General features: G+C 52.6%; 1 long non-coding RNA gene across 1 annotated transcript; it reads right to left on the bottom strand.

The window, feature by feature from the left end:
* Positions 1–201: 201 nt before the first annotated feature.
* LOC128312616 (uncharacterized) lies at positions 202–7,074 on the bottom strand. The gene is made up of 3 exons (XR_008292116.1): positions 3,513–7,074; positions 2,908–3,023; positions 202–2,644 (listed from the first exon to the last, which is right to left on the bottom strand). It is a non-coding gene; the product is annotated as an uncharacterized LOC128312616 (long non-coding RNA).

Genomic DNA, 7,074 nt, shown 5'->3' with positions numbered 1-7,074 from the left:
CTCAAGGAAGGGATATGCAAGGACACAGGCATGACAGCACGCGGCTGCGGTGAGGTCAGAAGGCGCAGCGTGGAAATAAAGCCAAGAGTCAACGGGGCCAGGTCCCCAAGGGGCTCCCGTGTGCAAAGGGAGTTTCACCTTTCCTCCACGGCACAGACTCTAGGCGGGGAGGGGACAGGACCACAGTTTGCGTGTTAAAGGTCTCCCTTTTCAGCAGGTGAGCTGCACTGAGGGGCTCCGACAGGAGGGCTGAGCAAGGGGGCTGTTGAAATGAACCCAGGCGAAAAATGAGGAGTCTAGACTAGCACCTGGACACTGGGAACAGCAAGAGGGACCCAAAGGGAGAGAGATTTAGGAGGGGGCGTCAATGGGATGTGACAGCCCCGTGGTCCCTCTGCCGGCAGGCTGCCCTAGAGATCTCACCTTTGTAAATTCTCACAACTCTGCAGGACAGACCTGCTTTCCAGGTCTGGACTTGGCACCTAGGCTCAAAGAGAGTTAAGAGATTTGCCCAAAGTCGTAACAGAGGGATACAATTTGAACCCAGCTCTGCCTGCTCTCTTTGTTTTGGCCACTCTGGGAAGGACATGGCTGCGTTGTCAAGCCCGGGAAGGAGGAGGAGGGAGGGCGAGTAGGGGGGCGCGAGTCCTCAGGGAGGAGCTCACTGGGCTTGGCGGGCAGCCCAGAGCTCAGGTGGGTCAGGCCGAGGGCTGCAAGGCCTCTCTGAGGAGCAAGGCAGACGGTGAAACAGGAGAATTCGCCCCACAGGAGCTGGGGTGTCTCTGATCCCCTCTCTTCCTCAGGGGGTTGGGCACAACGTGAAGCCTTGGAAACAGAAGTGTGTTGAATGGAGACCATAACCCAGCCAGCCGGCCCTGTTTCGAGTGAGGGTGGCACACGGGCCCGGGGCGGAGAGCAGGCAGCTCTTGCCACATTCAGAACCCCATCCTTGGCCAGAAGCCTAGATCCTCCGGATTTGGGGCCAACCTGGGGAAGGGGGGTGTCAGGGGCTGGTGGCTGAGACTGGATCTCCCGAGCAGCCTCGGGCCTTTCCCTGAGCACTCCCTTCAGCAGTGCCGAGAGACGCCAACCCCTTGTTGGAAAAATCCACACTCACAGCGTGGGGGCCTGTCCCAGGCCTGCCTCCCAGGAGCAGGTGAGCCGAGGGGGCAGTGTGGAGATGGCGCGAGATCCCCTGAGTAGGAGCGTGGGGAAGGGGGCGCCAAGAGGGGAGTCCTAAGCTGCCAGGCCTCACACGGAAGGGGAACCCCTCGTTTCCACGTCCCCCCATGCCATACTCCCACGGCCCCCTTCCTGTGCACATCGGCCTTTGTGCAAAAGGCCCTGCTCACTGGGCTTCAAGTTGGCAGAGGCCCAGATGGGGACGTGGCAGGGAGCCATCTGGCCTTCTCCCAAGACCCTCGAACCTCCCCGTCCCCAGTGCCGTGGCCGCCTCAGCCCAACTACCCCTTCTTCTCTGCCCTGGAGTCTTTACCCGTGTTTACTATCTGTCAGTTAGGCGGCCTCAATCCCCTGCGTGCAGAAAGCCAGGCAGCCAAGCGTGGCGATCCCTGGGCTCCCTCCCCGTGCTTCTCCTTTCCTCTGGCTTGGAGGAATCGGGGGCGGGGAGGAAGAAAGGCAGTCTGCAGTCTCCCCTCCAATTAAGAGTGACTGTGGCCACGGTCTCTTTGCAGTCAGTTGTCTCTCCCAGAGCGGAGTCAGAGCTCCTGGGGTGGGAGGCAGGGGTGAGGAGGGAAGGTGGCTGTGAGTGAGGTGGGCGGGTAGGTCAGGGGCATGGGGTGTGGTTGTCACAGGACCGATTCGGGCCTGGCTATCCACCTTTCCCATCGGAAGCGTCCTAGGCCACCAAAGGGTATGTCCAGTGACCCCTCCGGGAGGCCTCCAGCCACTGAGGAGGAAATGGGAGAGAAAGAAGGTGGGAGAAGCAGAAAGAGACAGGAACAGTGAGGGGCAGCAGGGGTAGGGCTGGGGGAAGTCCCAGGAGGGGCCTCACGTGCCTTCAGTGACAGCGTCTGGACGCCTGGGGTGGACCAGCTCCGGTGCCAGGCACCCGACTCACACTTGTTCCATCCCCAACATCACCTCTACGAGGCAAGTAGGCTGACCTCCACTTAGCAGCTGAGAAAACTGAGCTCAGAGGAGAAATGTGCCCAAGGTCTCTCAGCTGCTCTGTGACAGAGCTTCTGGCTCCAAAGTTCACATGTTTGCTTTCTTCTCCTTGGCCGCTCAGCGTCTGCCTCACCTCATTCTCTCGTCCTGGAGTAGAGTCCGTGGGCCCCAAGCACAGCTCTGTGTCCTCTCACCAAACGGGGCTCTGCCTTCTGGAGGGACACATGCCCCTACGTCTCAGGTCTGAGATCTGTTCTGGAAAAGCCTGTCTCAAAGCAAGGATCACTCGAGCTGCCCACCAGCTTCCCAGGATGAAGCCTCCATCCTTGGAGGAGGGGAGAACAGGCAGAGGCACAGGAGAGGCAAGAATTGGGGGTCCCAAGCATGAAAGAAGCTACTTGTCTCTCGGGAGAGACACAGTGGCTCAGAGACACCAGCCTTTGATTCCTGATCCTCAGTCACTGATCATCTTGGGCAAGTTGTTTCGTCTCTACGGGACTGAGGTTCCTCGCTCCTAAGACAGGGTAAATAATATTGGAGCCTGTCCCCCCAGCCGCTGGGTGGGGGGGGGGGGGTGTTGTCCAAAAGTCCATCTTCCAGGGAAAGCACTCAGCTCACTGCCATCGACGCGGCAGAGGCACTGTGCCTAATAGCGGAATTTATCATTCCTGAACCTTCTACCTCAAGGCTGACCTCTCCCAGGCCCCACACTGGGGGTCTCAGGGAAACACTGCTGACGGTCAGGGCACAAGGCCACTCCACAAGACCTTCACTCACCTGCACATAACACGACTGGTCCTGGCTCACGGCTGCCTATCTGGCAGGACTGTGAGCTCCCCCTGCTTTGTTCAATGTCGGTTGTCAGGGGCTTTCGAGTGAGGGATCAGCTCCAGCTAGGAGGAAAGGGAAAACTCAATTACAGACCATTAAGCCAGAAGGAGATCTGAGGGGAAGGTGGCCTATGGGTCCAGTCCCTCCCAAGGTCTCCCTCTGCTGTCCCAGTGAGTGGCAAATCTGGTCCACCCGGAGGCCAGCTCAGGGGACAGCTTGCCCCATACACACCCTGCTCCCACCAGGGCACACAAGCCCCGGGGCCTGTGCCAGCTAAGCCCTTGGTGGTGTTCCAGGTGATAAACTCTCAATATTTTTACTCCTTTTCTTAAAGAGGAGGCTGAGCACAGACAGAAGGGTGGAGGACCAAGCAGGGCGAGGTGGGAGCAGCAATGGTCTTTGAATGCACAGATCACACCCAGAAAAAGAAGCCCTGATGTTAACCAGATCTTCCCCTCTGGAGACACATTGATACAACAGTTCTCGATGACTTCCCTCACCCCAAAATACCTCATCAGGTGTTTTTTCAATCTCAGATGGTTGAAACATACCTGTTAAGAGAAATTCCAGGGAGTCGATGTTTTATCTTATCAGGATGGTTTTTAGTGCCTCTATAGACCAGAGTCCTGGTTAATGCCCAGTTGGCCTACTTCTTACTCCAGCTCTGGAGTAAGACAATAATGCTCTGTTTGTGACAAACAGTGCTGGTTCCTGAAACTTCCAACTCAAGGAAAATTCTCTGCACAGGGCAATGTGCCTTGGGAGCTGAGAGTACCAATGGCACAGAGCTCCAGTGATTCTCCAGGCATAAGTTCTCAGAAGAGAGGACAGTGTTGACCAGAGAATCCATCAGAGAAGTTTGTTTCCTAAGAGGAATGGAGAGGCCATTGCTGAGAAGGGAAGTGTGGGCAGGGGAGGTAAGAAGTCACCGTGCTTTCTCCACAGCCATGGCCTGAAAACCTGGCACCCCAAAGAGCTGGTCCTGCCCTGGATCGGGTCCCATCTCACAGTGGCAGAGACCAGCAGCTACCTTTGGAGGAAGGTACCCATGTGACGGTCAACGGCTAGGAGGGCATTGCTGGGAGAAATCTATATTTGGAAGAGGGCGCTAAGTTGGGCGGATGGTTCCCTGGCCTTATCAAGCCCTTGCAGTCCAGCATGGCACCAGGGCAGATGGGCTGTCCAATCTCCACCCTATTGGACTTGGCTCAGTCCCATGAGAGGGCGGGCCTCGTCCTCACACACCCTGTGCTCGGTGTCACCCTACTCCATTGACCTCACTGGCCTCCGTGTCACAGCCAGCTATAGTGGGAAGAGAAGTTGGATGGCTTTCAAAGTCAGGGGTGAGCAGAGGCATGGCGCTACCTGCACTGGGCAAACACTGGCAATGGCAAAAGGCAGGGGAGGGGCTTCCGAAGGAGAGTTGACACCTGTTTGATTCCAGAGGCTTTAGAAATGAGTTAAACATCTCTGTCAGAATTCATTCAACCGGGAGTATTGATCATATTTCTCCCCGGTGGCAAAATGGTCACGGTTTAGGTAAGTCGAGGTGGCAAATAATCAAGAAAGTGTTCCTTTTCCCACTGAGGTAGAGTGATGGCACAGGTGTGATCTCAGGCTGACAGGTGCTTCACGTGCTCCTCTGACACTATGTGACCTTGGACAAGTTAGAGGCCTTAGAGTTCTCACTTTCCTCACCTGTAAAACTGAGAATATGTTTTTACGAAATGAAACACAAAGGGTGCCTGGGTGGCTCAGTTGGGTGAGCGTCCGGCTTCGGCTCAGGTCATGATCTCATGGTTCGTGAGTTTGGGCCCCACAGCGGGTTCTCTGCTGTCTGCACGGAGCCCGCTTCAGATCCTCTGTCCCTCTCCCTCTCTCTGCCTCTCCCCGCCTCTCCCCTGCTTGTGCACTCTCTCTCAAAAATTAACAAAAGTGTTGAAATTAAACACAATAATGTATGCTAAGTCCGGAGTACAGAGCGTAGGACAGTAGGTGTGCTCCGTGGGTGTTTCCTCTGTCCAAAAACCTCCTTTCTTTTATTTCTCATGGTCTTTACCTTCTCATTTGACTAATTTGATATTAGTTGATTCTTTTTTTAATGTTTATTTTTTGACAGAGACAGAGACAGGGAGACAGAGAATCTCAAGCGGGATTCCCCCGACATGGGGCTTGAACTCACCAACCGTGAGATCATGACCATGAGTTCATGGTGAGTTCAAGCCCTGAGCCAAAATCAAGAGTCACACGCTCAACTGGCTGAGCCACCCAGGTGCCCTAATTCTGATTATTATTCCATGTGTTTGTTTTTCAAATCTGTGCATTTATTTCAAGAGAGGGAGTGCAAGCAGGGGAGGGGCAGAGAGAGAGAGAGAGAGGGAGAGAGAGAATCCCAAGCAGGCTCCGCACTGTCAGCGCAGAACCCGCTGTGGGGCTGGATCCCACCGCCTGAGCCGAAATCAAGAGTCACGTGCTCAACGACTGAGCCACCCAGGCGCCGCACCCTGTGTTTGTTTTTAAATATGACTGCAAATTCTTTGACGCTCCCTCCTTCAGAAGGTGGCAACTAACATCCCTCCCCTCAAAGACTGGCTGGACCCAGTGACTTGCTTTTGACGAAGAGGGCAAAGCCGAAGTGAAGGTGTGTGACTTCCGAGGCCAGGTCATAAAAGGCATTGCAGTTTCCGCCTTGTCCTCTTTTGGGTTGTCTCTCTTTGGGCCACCCTGTCACGAGGACAAGCAAGCAGCGCACGGAGGGAGGACGGAAGGTGTCCCGCCAACAGCAAACGCCAGCTTGCCAATATCCTGGCAGTAGACCCTCCAGCCCCAGTCAAGCCCTCAGATGACCGCAGCTCTGGCTGGCATCTTAACTGCAACCTCTGGAAAGGTCCCCAAGCCAGGATGCTCCTGCATTTCTGACCCAAAGGAACCAAGAGATACAATAAAGGCAAACTGCTGTTTCAAGCCTCTGCATTTTGGAAGGACTTGTTACACAGCAACGGATTAATACATATCCATTCACTTCCAAAGAGGTTCTGAAACTGCAGAGAGGTAGAGGCCAACTCTAAGTACGTGGAAAACGATCAGAACAAGATTTGAAAGATGGGAGTGAATAAATGGGGTGGGTATAGGGAAGAGTCTATTTCCTTCACTTAGAAAATCTGGTTAAAGACAAAATAAAGCGTTAAGTCTTCTTACAAGCCAAGGTGAAAAGGGAAACCCAATGGGCTATTAAAACTGGTTTTTCTTTTCTTTTGGCTCAGAATAAGGATATGCATTTGACATGTGGGCCTTTAGCTAAATAGCACCACAGTATGATGGATGGTGATACTTGGTATCTTACAGATGCTCTACTTACTGTAGATCATACTGAGCAGGTTTCAAAAGGGGAACACACAGTTCGCTTACATTGAGACGCTTTCTGACCATTTTCAGAAACTCTTGGCATCTCAAAGACTGGAAAAAATGTACACTGTATTTTGCAAGCTTTTTATATAGGTACTAAAGTATAAAAAGGTTTATAGGAAAAGTCTCCGTCCCACCCCTGTCCCCCACAGGCTAGTTCCTTTTCCCATGGTCAGCCCCCTGTGATTGGTTTCTGGTTTATTTTTCCAGAGATATTTTACCAGAAATAATATATACTGTTTGCTCCCTTTATGACACAAACAGTAGCACACTACAGGTGTGGTTCAGTACTGTGCCTTTTATTATTCAATACTGATATCGGATTTAAAGATCACATTTCCCTTAATTTACCATAGTGTTTGGCTTTCTGGGTTTTTAGTAGTTTATGATTCAAACTTTGGAAATATAAAAAAGAGTCAAGAGGATAAAAAGCACTTGTAATCCCAGCATCGAGAAGCCACCACTGTGGCTGTTTGGGTGTGTTCTTTCTGGTCTTTCCCCTACGAAGATGAAATATGTAGTATTTTTAATTTTTCAAACCATGGGAAGAATTTCACATGCTGGAGTTTCCCTCCCATTTACTTGTACATACTCCCATTCCCTCTCCATTACTACTAACCATTATATTGTGAGTATATCCAGGTTTTTCTTTCTTTCTTTTTTAATTTTTAAGGTTTATTATTGAGAGAGAGAGAGAGAGAGAGAGAG

This window comes from Acinonyx jubatus, chromosome D2 (assembly GCF_027475565.1).
Source record: "Acinonyx jubatus isolate Ajub_Pintada_27869175 chromosome D2, VMU_Ajub_asm_v1.0, whole genome shotgun sequence".
In the NCBI taxonomy this organism is placed as follows: domain Eukaryota; kingdom Metazoa; phylum Chordata; class Mammalia; order Carnivora; family Felidae; genus Acinonyx; species Acinonyx jubatus.
Note: the sequence above shows the minus strand (reverse complement) of the source record. Positions and strands in the feature narration are given on the sequence as shown.